At 39.3% G+C, this 12,000-nt stretch overlaps 1 protein-coding gene across 4 annotated transcripts in view; it reads right to left on the bottom strand.

Annotated features, from left to right (window-relative positions):
• The window catches only part of ADIPOR2 (adiponectin receptor 2), a 41,597-nt gene that overhangs the window by 25,161 nt on the left and 4,436 nt on the right, over positions 1-12,000 (bottom strand). Inside the window, exon 1 of one of the 4 annotated variants that reach the window (XM_054988784.1) lies at positions 5,745-5,863. The exons of 2 other annotated variants lie outside the window; for them this stretch is intronic. The gene's annotated coding sequence lies outside the window, so the exon portion shown is untranslated. Of the gene's footprint in view, positions 1-5,496; positions 5,714-5,744; positions 5,864-12,000 lie in introns of those variants that run through there. One more of the 4 variants, XM_054988783.1, reaches the window with a different exon arrangement.

Below are 12,000 nucleotides of genomic sequence, written 5' to 3' on the forward strand. Positions count from 1 at the left end.
TAATATTTAAGCAGAAAATGTTTTAAAATGCTCTTCCTTCAATGGAGATAGAACCAACAACTTGATTAAAAACCTAGCAAGTATGAATTTCTGAGGGAGAAAAATCTTGCACTCAGTTAAATAATCATAAAACTTGCATGCCCATGAACCATTCCCCTTCACTCCCCCAACTATACGTGTAGCTGAGCTATAGAACATTTTAACATAAAGTACACAAAAGATGTGTAGAAATTAAAGTTTCCAACCTATTCGCACTTTCATGGTGTGGGGGGTGCAAAACTTCAATCAAATCATGAACACACTTGTTTATTTTTGAAACTATTGTGGAAACTGGTATGTTAAAGTGCTAGTATGAAAAACAAAGTATCAGCCTCTTAAAATGACAGGCAAGTTTTATTAACTTGGAAGTATTTAGTAATATACAAGTTTAATGAATTAATTGACTAAAAGGTAAATGATGAATTGGTTCACACCTACTTACAAAGCAGTGTTTTCCATTAGATCTCATTACATCTTGAAACATGGTACTCAGCTTTTAGAATACCGCAAAGTACAATTTTTAAGAAACTGGAGTAGCCTTAGGATCTTATCTAAAAAGCACAAAGATATCATTTAAAATCCTACCTTGTATTCAGAATAATCCTATAGATCAGAACTACAACGCACTGTTGTAACAAGACTGCACCACAGTGTCTTAATAAGATCAATTCAGCATTAAGAACATTCATCCTATTACAGAATCATGAAGACATTGTCGCACTGATCTCTAGAGAACTCTCAGAAGGCTTGTTTTGAACTTCACTACGGTAACTTGTCATGTGTTCAGCACACTATCCTTATTGCAACATGTCTGAAGATTTGCAATCTAGTCTCTGTCTGCAGGGAGTGCTACGTGAATGTATGAGAGAAAAGAAGAACTAAGAAAGAGACAGAACTGCTATGAATAAAGCTCTGAACAAGGAGTACTGTGGTAAGCTTATCTTAATCAAAGGGATATGAAAACTCTAGAGCCCAACTCAGTTCCCCCCCTCCCACATCAGCTTGCCAAGCCAGGAGCTAACAGGTGTGTGAAGTGCACTGCGACAGCAGTGCTGAGTAGCAGTCCCCTTGAGATGGCGCCACCACATCACCCCATCTGGCTATGGTGCATGAGCTGTTTTGCAGCAGTTGGTGTGACAGTTTCAGGCAGAATTTGTAGGCAGTTTATTTAGTGAAACAGGAAGACACACAAATAGATTTCACAGCTATTAACTGGAACCTAAACGTGCTTAAAAAAAGAAGAAGTAGAAATCAAGAAAGCTCTGGTCCTACCACTGCAACTGTCCAGTTCTTTAACTGTTCAAAGAAGAAGGCATAGCATTATTGACTTTGTGGTATCTTTGCTGAATTGCGGGAGAGGGGGAAAGAAACCACTAAAGTATCCTGAAAGCCAAGTCTAGAATCAGCATCTTTATGGCATTAGAATTTAAATATAAGTAAGCTATACAGCTGGGCCTAATTAAGTAGACATCTCAACAATTTTATATATACATATGTCAAAATTCTGAAATGTGTGTGTGTGTGTGTGTGTGTGAATTTCTTATCCAAAGGCCAAGGAATTCCAGCTTATTTCAGAACCTTAGTGCCAGTTATTACACATGAAAGTGATCAATCTACGGAGTCAAGAGAACCTGTGAGGGCAGAATATCTATTTCAGGGCAAACAACTGAAGTCCGAACTCTGGAACCATGACAGTTTTTTCATGTACCCAAGGTAAAAGCTTCTTCAAAATGGCTTTGTTACCCTTTTACACTGCATTTTCAAGCACCTTAACAGTGTGAAACTATAAACAGGTAGATCACTAAATGATTACAAGCCCACTCAAAAAGCTGAAGTTGAGCAATTAATGTGGTGTTCATTTTAAAAAAATGTGATTTTTTAAAACCACAACTTTGTCTTTAAAAAAAGCCTTATACTTCTGAACCATGGAAGGCAAGACAACCAAGTCTTTACAAAGCTGGGAACGCCACGTATTTAACAGTGCTTTAAATAAAGAGAACGTATGCTTCTCCCCTTTTCAACAGTGAGAAAAGGGAAGACAAATACTTTCCTAACAAAGAGACTTCTGCAACACCAAGTCTCCAGCAGAGGGTATCAGTGTCACCGGCAGTGGCTTTTTGTTACCTGTAAATGGTAGATACACACAGCTGCTGAGCTATTTAATATCACACTGCACCGGCAGACAGTGTGCATTTTGAAGCATTCAGACCAAGTACAAAGAAATTCAGGGACTGTCAGATTCCACAGTTGTATTCAGCACAGAGAACTCAGATGCAACATGGCTCCTTTAGAACTGTGGCAATATACACAGCAGGCTAGCTACCCATATTTGAGATTTCTTTTGTGGGACTTTTATGTTAAATAAGGGATTAAATATTCAGGAATAGTAGAAAAGGCTACTGTATTTGCATTAAAAGGCAATTTCTCCTGTGCCCTTCCAATAAATACCACATGCCTTTAACATGCTCTGAAGGATGCAAACTTGTACTCAAAACCATTTGTATAGTCATTGGTCACATATCAAACAAAACTATATGGCTTTTAAGCACAGAAACTCGTAGCTTCATTAGCACCTCGAAATGGAGGCCTAGTGCTGCCATCTGCCAACATGCAAGGATGTTCATAATTGCCTCCTGGCAAAGTTCACACAGAACTCCAATGTTGTGAAGGGTCCCTGCTTGCATTCACCTCTCAGCTACCATACAATTTAGACCCACCGTAGCAGATCCAAAGTAGATCTAAAGGGTCTCTTTCACTCATGCAATGGCACTTACACCAGTAGAACAACACTTATATTTACTTTATTAATTATTTAATTTATGTCATTTATACTCCCACCTATCTCCCCAATGGAGAACCAAAGTGGTTTATATTATTCTCCCTTCCTCCATTTTATCCTCACAACAATCCCGTGAGGTAGATTTGGCTGAGAGTTTATGACTGAGCCAAGGTCACCAAGCTAGCTTTGATGGCAAAGTAAGGGTTTGAACCTGGGTCTCCCAGATCCTCGTCTGACACTCCAACCACTACATGGCACTGGCACATTGGCATAGGGCAGGAAATTTTTGCTAATTAAACCACTCCCCTGGCAGACTGCCCCCATGTTTGTTATGTGCCCAGACCCCCACAAGAGAATTTAGGGTTTCAGTATACTACAGTGGGGCAGACAGAACAGTCTTGTCCCACAAGCTCTGCTCAGTTCACAGTACCTTGCATCCCCCAGTATCAATGTAGATGAAGAATGTAGTCATGTAAAACCAGAGCTAGCATATAACACATTGAGGGCTATTCCTAGCACGCACAGTACAGGTATACAGTCACAGAAACTACTTTGTCAGTGCCATAGTTGTTTTTTAGAACAGCTGTGATATGTGGCCATGTAAGCTGCATTACACCACACACATTAATGGAACAGAGGATAGAAAATACGAGTATACCTGTACACAAGCTTGCATATGTGGGTGAAGAGATATAGGTAGGTAAAGGCAGTCCCCTGTACAAGCACCAAGTCATTACTGACCCATGGGGGGCGTCGCATCACGACGTTTTCTAGGCAGACTTTTTACGGGGTGGTTTGCCATTGCCTTCCCCAGTCATCTACGCTTTACCCCAAGGAAACTGGGTACTCATTTTACCGACCTCGGAAGGATGGAAGGCTGAGTCAACCTTGAGCCAGCTACCTGAACCCAGCTTCCGCCAGGATCGAACTCAAGTCATGAGAAGAGCTTGGACTGCAGTATTGCAGTTTACCACGTAGTGCCACGGGGCTGATCTGAAGGGATAAACTTTAATGAGGTTTACTAAATGCATTCCTGTGTCCCCACTCCCTTCCAATGATGGGCAACCAGTAACCATTAATAGGAAGCACAATTATCTTCAGACTCAATTGACTCAACACTCTAATAACCTGCATGAGTAAACAGAGGATCTGAGAATAAATCTTTAAAAGTATTTGCACCAGACAAGAGCAATGATGCAGAAGGCAAGAGGAATGATTATCTAGTAATGCAACCATTGTCAGCTAGACCTGTGTCATGTGCAATCTGACATGGAACGACTGGATTTGCCTACTTGTGTGATTTGGGGTCAACGTTAAATATATTTAGAACTCACATCAGTCTTGCAAATACAGGCCTGTACATGATTTGCTGTAGAAAAATGGCACAACAAAGTCATGCAAACAGTATTGACACACATTCATATAATATCTCAGAAGGCTAGGAGTTTGCACAGAAGAATGGTAAATGAACACGGTCACAGAGGTTAACGCAGATTCTATATTCATGAGTGTACCATGTGTGTCATTTCAACACAAGATTACAGTTCAAGTAGTGCATCGGTGAACAGCTGAAGAGCAATGTCACCTGAACGTTAGCCACCAAACTTGCTTTCCATACTGAGAGAAACATCATTAGGTGAAGACAAAGAAATGCACTTAAATCAGCACAGTTATGACTACAAAGCAAGAGTGTCACTATGGGAAATTTCTAAGGCAGGGTCTACTGAAAGCACTCTGCTTTTGCACGATGAAAACTCTCACAAAAATGGTACTTAGCTTTAAATTTCAGTGTATATTCATAAACGAGCAGGACTTCCAATGAAACTATACTTTTGGTCAGCTCAGTAGTACAAGCATTGTTCTCCTTTTAGAAGTTGTCTCTAAAAGAACATGGCCTCTCCCCCTCCCACACAGAAACAAGTTCATACATAGTTCTGTGTAGTTGAATAACTAGATCATCTCAATATACTTCATTCAATTATTACAGCCTTCAGCTCAATTTTTATGTAGACAAACATTCCACTTTCTATTAGTTCTTGAAAAAGCTTTATAAAATGGGTTGGATCAAAACATGGGCTTGGATCCAGTGGTGGATTTCCATGAGTGGGGAGGGAGGGAGTCTGGCAATTCTCTCCTCCTGCTGAAAATCTCTAATTTACTGCTCATACTGTTTCAGAAGGTCCAATAGCTACATTTTGGGCTGCAGTGGGGAGAAAGGATGTTGTGCCCCCCAGACAGAAGTCCTTTCCCTCTGTGCAAATTATTAGTAAATCCAAACCCTGGTGAATTAAGACTCTGGTGAATTAAGAATTAGGACTATGCTTAAGGTCCATGATTTGAACCAAAATCCATCACATAAGTAAATTCACATGGACTCCATATAATGATGTACAAAATCAGTCCCAGACTTACTACTGAAGGTTATGACTTTAACAAAAAGATAGGGTACACTTCCAGCAGCTACTCAAATAATATGTATTGAGCAGCCAAAGAGGCACACACTGTACAGAACGTTTAGGCCCTGCCCAAAGAGGTCTGCAATTTAGTGAAAAACAACTACTGAAACAAACACTCCATGAGAATGCCAGTCAAAACAAGCCAACCAAAAGAGACATGCCTTGAGATTCTTTTGAACATCAATGAAGCTGAGACTGAGACCCCTGCCCCTACATACCCACCTGCTTTTAGGGATGATGATGAGGCAATGTCAAAGTTGCTTGTGTGCTGGGAAAAAGAAGTCAATGCAGATTAGGTCTGAAGACTATCCACAACTGCAATGCGTTCTTTCTATAGCATGTCCTCAAAAATTAATCCTACACATATATCCCCTAGCCTTCTGCTAAAGAAGCAGTTCAAGGAAGAGTTTTAAATTGTTCTGTCAAATTGTTAAAGAAGGAGCTGAGAAGCCAACATATCAGAACCATACTTCAGATGCCAGATGCTCCAGTTCCCCGAGCCCCATAGATCTTTGCTAATTCTCCCCTCTGAACTCTTGCATCAAGATGTCACCAAATTTAGAAAAATTGTTGCAGCACTTGCCCTGAACTTGAACTGCCCATCTGCAATGTCCAGATCACACAATCAAGCTTTATAAGCTCCCAGGGCTTGAGGGGGAGGGAGAAAAGATAAGGGCGGGCTCTTTGCCAAAGAACAAGCACAAATTGAGCAATGCCACTATTGCATGATTGTCTTGATTCTAATTATACCCAGGAAGTGCTAAAGCAAAATAAAATAAAAGTAGTTTCAGCAATTGAATTATTGCATGTTCTAAAATGTCAAACTCTTAACAAAGGGATCAGACTAGGGATCTTTAGAAACAGCAGTTTGCCACCAACCTACAAAATACTCTAAGAAAGAATAACTTAGATATATTCTTTGTAGATTCCCTGTATCATAACTTCAAACAGATTTTTAGCCAATAATGCCTCATAAAACAAAAATACATCAGCTCTTAATAGAACTCAAGTCTAGAGGAGCTACTGTTAGTAACCCAAGCGGTAAAGGTCTTGATAGTTAAGTTAGGTCTGGTTCTTATATTACAAAAGCATTTATTTCTTACCTATTATTACAACTCTAATCAACTGAATTTTTTCTAAAAAAAGTCTCTCCTTTACAAAGGCCAAGATATGGCCATTCATTATCTCAGACAGTCCTTGAACAATACCATAAATCAGCTCTGCTTTACAGCTATATCTAATACATTTGTCTCGTATGTGAAAACTGCACAAGAAACCAACCAAAGACAAAGTATGGGCCTCTGCCTGCTCAGTGTATGTAGAAAAGAATATGATTTCTATTTTAACTGAAAGGGAAAATGGAAAAAAAAATAACAAACTGGCCCAGAGAGAACTAATTATGTTCCAAAGAGGTGGAATGTTGAGCGCAGTTGAGCGTTAGTTAAGGGTGGTGGTGATGCTAGCCTGCTCAAGCCCTTAAGAGCTCATAGAATGTTTAAGGGGGAGATTTGGGGGAGGGAGGTGTGACTTTGAAACTGCCCCTTTGCAAGCCTCTACCCTGAATCGCATTTATTAGGCATTCTATAACAAATAACCGGAAAAGGGTAACAGGTAGCTAATGGATGCTTAACTGAAATACTGGTTGAACCAGAGAGACAGTGCTCACTATTGCTCCTTTTAAAATGTGCTGGTCCAATGAAGTCAAATTCCAGGCTTATTTTCACGGTGGCAAGTTAAAAAAACAACAACTGCAATTCCATGTACATGCAATACCTACATCTTTTACATAAGGAATAACTGCTTGTGTACCTCTTCAGATGTACCAGCAACTGCATTAAATCCTCTGAGAAGGTATGAGTAGCATAATTCTGAGGTCACAACTGAGTGATACTTGAACTCACAAAGATGGGGAAAAGAATCAAGTAGCTGAATCACTTTCTTGTCATACCACAGGGATGTACTACATACATTTGTCAACTCCGGATTGAAGCCAAGGTATACGCTAAGCATCCTGAGTAGAAGCGCCAAGTTGAAGCCTTCGTCATGAGACTTCTACAATTAGGAACCACCACTGTAGTCACTGCCAATATGTCACTTGCAGAATATAACAGCTTGAAATATCTCAGAAGATGGACTAATAGCTCTCCAGGGTTTCAAGCAGATGTCCTTCACATCACCTTGCCTCACATTACCTGATTCTTTTAACTGGAGGTGCTGGGAATGAACCTGGGACTTTCTGTATGCAAAACAGAGGTTTTACCACTGAGCCATGCTCCCACCCAGTTGAAGTGGGCTACCAGATGTTATTTCACTGCTACAATAGCCTTATAAGGAAAGGACCCAGAAAATTATTAGCACAAATACATGATCTGCCTTGCCTTAATGCAGAGATTTGAATAGCATAATGAATCCCAAGCACTAATGTTATAGCATGAGCAAATGATATTAACTGTGGTCATATGTGCTATCAGAACGCCTGGATGTTTTACAAGGAGTAAGCCAAGAACTAGTTCCTCTCTGTTCACTAAGCAGAGGGTAAATTACCTGACATATTTGAATATGAGACTGCCAGAATGTAAGGGCTTGAATTTCCATAGCCGACAAGCAAAAGATCAAATGCAGACATTTTTGGTGCCCTATCACATGTAGCTCACATAAAAGGCTTTCAAAGAGATTGCATAGGTGCCTCAACATGGAAGCTATACAGGGGATCAGTCACACCTATCCTGTTTTCATATCCATAGATCCACGTGAACTGGACATTATACATTAGGATCCTAATCACAAGACCTAGGTGACAAATGCTACATTCAGTTCTCACGTGGGGCCATTTGTGGAATTAAAATCTAGTAGTCTACCTGTTAACATAGAATGTTAAGCCAAAAGTGGCTTTGTCCAACCATAATCCTGCACAGGAACTAGCGCGTCAGAACAAGAAGAACAAAGTTTCACACTACTGGGCCTACACCATGTTTACTGACCACCATTGAGAAATTATGCAAATAAAAGTTCATTACTGTGGAGTGATGTTTACTTCCCAGCAAACATTTTTGTGGCCATAATAAGGATGAACAACTAAAGGAAAGTGAAGTGTGCCACATAAATGGATGTGCTGTGACAACTGAGACATCTATGTACCAAGCAGCAGTATGGTTTAAGACAGAAGACGTGAAGATCATAATGCAGAAGCCCCACCTCCAGTCATTCAATTAACCAACCTCGCAAAATCCTAACCACCAACACAGTAACTTCAAATCTCTAAAGTACACAAGGAAGCTTTAAAAATGAGCAGCTTTTACAAGTGATACCAAACTTACGCCATTTATTTATTTGGGAAGTTTTTACACTGCCTCCCAGAAGAAATTGTTCAAGGAGGCTTGCAACGTAAGACATAGTAAAAACATCACAAAAATTCTTAACTAATGAACTATTAAAATGCAGAATTAAAACGCCACCCAGAGCATAAAAACCGTGTAAAACACTGAACAGCATAAAGAATCTCCTAAAAAACAGTCCTCAGGTTAGAAGATGATAAAAAATGTTAAAAGCCTATATTAAAAAAAAAGGTTTTGGCCTGGCACCCAAAAGTAGCCTCAACAGGCAAGATATTCTACAGGCAAGGTGCCACCACAGAAAAAGCCCCATCTCTGCCCACCACCTGCCTTACCTCTGAAGATCAGGGCAAAGAACTCAGGGATCTTAGCCATGATTTTTATCAGACTGACTGGTCCTATCCGTGTTTACTGTAAATTCTATTGACTTTAACAAACTTAGTTCATGTTAATGATTCATAGGATTTCAGATCAAGAAATTAAAATGAGAGCCTGTGTCTTAAAAAATTTCTCTAGAACAAGACAAAGAAATTAAAACTTGGCAGCACAATGACTCCCAAGTATAAGTAATTGAAACAGTGATCTAATGTTATATACCATACACAGACATGCATTGGAATCTGCAAGGTTTCTTATTCCCACTGTCTTAACAAAGGGAATACTAGAAGGACATCCTACTTTAATCCAGTTAAGGAGAAAGAATTATTTACTATGTGGGAGAAAATACCAATGTATAATCAGGCAATTGCCTATATGTATATCACACGAAGACTTCACTGGTTAGCAAACTTCCTTTTTTCCCTGTCATGTTATGCAAGATTCTTCCATGGTTGGCATACTGGTGTGCCTATTCCAACACTCTCCTCAAAGTAGAACTACACTTCCAAATCAAGCTTTGGCAATCCATGAACCCCACAGTTCCTTGATTGATTACATTACTTGCAACCCTGTCATTAAAAATGACAGTAATGTAAAATCAGTAATACGGTTGCTTAACCAGTCAGTTCAAAAGTATTAAGTCATAACTGTCATGCTACCCAACTTAACAGATTTCACAAAAGCCATTTCCTGTAATCACACAGGTAAAGAAACAGCCCATCTTGTTTTATTCACCAAGATCCAAGGGTGGAACCAGCTCAACAGACTAGATTGAACCAATACAAGATTTATAACCTAGGATGGGAACTGTAGTGCATCTTTGTTTTGCAGCGATGTAACTCTGATCACATGTGATATATTTACATCTCGAGGCCAATTAAAGTAAATCAATTTTAAAAAAGCATGACCCTAGAATCTGCCTTTTGCACTGGAGCAAGCCTGTTCTTTAAGTGCTACACCCAGAGATGGTCCCACACAATTATAATGTGACAGGAATGCTCAGCATACTGTTCCCTTTAGCACCAGTAATCCTGCTTTGAAGGGCACTGAATTACTCAGTTCAGGATTATATGAAAGAGATCCAGGATCATTACATTCACAATGGTGAAATATAGGGAACCATTAAAGTGGTTTAGTCACTATAATTATACCTTTAATTAAACCTTTAATAATCAGACCTTGTTATTTGCTGCAAGCCCAGGAGATGAAAACGACCAAGACAAAATAAGTTTTACACTTATTCTGTGCTCTCTTATTTTACTTAGATATTTTAAAATTGTAATTAAAAGTATACATGGCAGGCTAGAGTGGACACCTATGGAAACAAAGGACTGAAGATATCTCAGAGATAAGAGAAGGGACTGGAATCTCCAACTTGAATGGCTCAGAAGCCAAATGCATGTGACATAGGATGTCTGAGTTGTAAGTACTGAATCGGACATTTCATGTGACTTGGCCAATGTGTACCTCTTAAGAAAAGTGTGAGAGTTATCATTCAAACAGCAAAGCTGCCCTTGTAACTTATTTCTATAGATTATTGGCAAAGGTGAATGTGATGTGTTTCTTTGTTTTTTTGTAATGGAGAACCCATTGGTTTGGTAAACAAATTAAATATGAGTTGGGCAAGCTTGCTTCCACAATTTTATACAATTAAAAAGCAAACTAACCTTTGCCCAATACAGCAAAGCTGCTTTTTATATACTTGTTTGTAATAGTCTCTGTTCCTGGCTGCACAGCCTCAAGTTACTGCCAAACAAGGCCACTAAGCAACAATGGTTCAGGTATTAGGCCTTTATATAGCACTATGACGGTGAAACACAGTCACATATATTTTTAGCAATATTATTGCCCCCCCATTTGAAATTTGCTGTATTTAAATTTGACAAGAAACACAAGTTAAAAAAATGTTGACAGAGTGCAATGAAATCTTCACTCCAACTATAAAGCTAACAGTAGCAGCAATGAAGAAAGAATGTGGCTTCTGACCCAAGGTTACTCAACTATACAAGCTTGAAATGGCTTTCAAATGGTTTTAGTGTTTCATGCAGATATGCCATAATGAAATTCTATGGTATCTTAAGGACTAGTATTTATTTTGTGAATCAGGCAATAAGAAGAGAAAGGGGAAAGGGTTCAGCTGCTTGCGCACACACTTCTTCTCAGACCAAACCACAGCATGTATATGAAGTTTTTCAGTTTTCAGTTAGTTAAACTGGTGTAATTGGGGAGTGCTTTGGAAGAAGCCAGATGTCAGAAGAATCTACAATTCTGCACCTTATACAAAAGATGTGATGGAGGCATGAATTGTTCATAATTCCTGTTCAACATGTAGTTTCTGCATTTCCTCCTTGGCAAGATGTACAGTTCCAAAACCAAAACATCAGATGGAAAAGACAAACCCAAAAGAGGCATCTAAAAGTTTACTGTAAAATTTTGAACACATTTTGTAATATTTCAATTGAGGGGATTCTTAAAAACGTGGGGGGGGGGGTCCAGATCAGGGATTAAAATGGAGCTCTTAGCAGCACACTGCACTGATGACACTGCTAAGGTTTAACAAGATAAACTGAGCAAAGAAAGCTGATCAAGATTAAGCCTAGACCAAAATAAGGCTACTGAGCAGTAATTCAAACAAAGACTATAAACTGTTGCTTATACTAGTCTAACCCAATACCGATTAGCTCTTTCACAGTTTGTTCTGTTGTCCTGTCTAGGGCTGTCTAGTTATCATCTTTAATCTTACTAGTATGAGTCCACTTTCTCCTAGTATGAATATCAAGGAAACTAAGATGTAAAATGTAATGTTTTACATGTAAAAAAATTTGTTTTGATATCTGTTGCTGTGGGTTGAAATGCAGACCTCTGAGGAAAGGAAGAGAAGGAATGGATAGGTAAATGAAGCATGCTGTGATTTGAAAGGAGCTGTACCAAGGATAGGAACGAACTGCAGTTTTAGTCTGAGAACGGCGGGAAAGGTTTTCCCGCCGTCCTTGGGTATCTCAGAGAGAGGTCATTC

Source organism: Eublepharis macularius, chromosome 9 (genome assembly GCF_028583425.1).
Source record: "Eublepharis macularius isolate TG4126 chromosome 9, MPM_Emac_v1.0, whole genome shotgun sequence".
NCBI classification, from domain to species: domain Eukaryota; kingdom Metazoa; phylum Chordata; class Lepidosauria; order Squamata; family Eublepharidae; genus Eublepharis; species Eublepharis macularius.